The sequence below is a fragment of the Panthera onca genome, chromosome B1, assembly GCF_046562875.1.
Source record: "Panthera onca isolate mPanOnc1 chromosome B1, mPanOnc1 haplotype 2, whole genome shotgun sequence".
NCBI lineage: Eukaryota > Metazoa > Chordata > Mammalia > Carnivora > Felidae > Panthera > Panthera onca.
The window spans coordinates 56,373,385-56,374,184 of NC_138342.1; the positions used below are offsets into that span (position 1 = coordinate 56,373,385).

The 800-nt window shown below is 37.5% G+C and overlaps 1 non-coding gene across 1 annotated transcript; it reads right to left on the reverse strand.

The window, feature by feature from the left end:
• Positions 1 to 430: 430 nt before the first annotated feature.
• On the reverse strand, positions 431 to 538 carry LOC145715467 (U6 spliceosomal RNA). Its single transcript, XR_014137669.1, has one exon. It is a non-coding gene; the product is annotated as a U6 spliceosomal RNA (small nuclear RNA).
• Between the last annotated feature and the right edge of the window lie 262 nt (positions 539 to 800).

The window sequence follows — 800 nt, forward strand, 5'->3', positions numbered from 1 at the left end:
TCTAAAGACACGTTGATTTTTACATACTGATTTTCTTATCATCAGTATGAAGTGAATCTTTCTAAGAATTAAGTGATTTCACATTCAATTTCTACACTAACATATGGGCAAACACCCAAAGCCAAATCAAGGTAGAATTTGTTCAGCTAGACAAATGTGACCTGTAGGATCCAAATCACTCCACATATATCATCAGTTCACTAAAGGGTAACTTCATAACAGGCATAGGACCAGCCCAGGGCCATGGGAATAGAAGGTGAGTGTTCCGTGACATGAGAACCAGGCTTTCTTAACCAGCTATGGAAACAGAAATGAAAACTCAGACGGTGGTTTTGTTTGATTTTTTAAACGATTCTCCACTCCATTTCTTATACTTTCTGTTCCTTTTGTACATTCAGTTATTTCCATGTGGAAGCGTTCAAGTAGCTAGACTGCATCTTTAATTCTGAGGTTCAGTCTATGTCATCCTTGTGCAAGGGCCAAGCCAATCTTCCCTGTATCCTTCCAATTTTAGTGTATGTGCTACAGAAGCAAGCACTGAAGTTCACTCCATGAATGGAGATAGTAAATATCTGTAACAGTCAATTTTGGGTTAGAAATGTCTTTGATCAGTTTGGCATCACTGAGATTTTATCTAAATCAAGTTTTAATTCACTTTGTCTTGTCCATATAAGCTCTGGCCCATAGAAAAGATTCCATTCTGATGTTAAATACTGGCATATTTCTTTTCTTACAGAGCAAAATCAACCAGTTTTATCAGGCATGGAATCTTCCCCAGTATCTTGAGGCTTATCATCAAC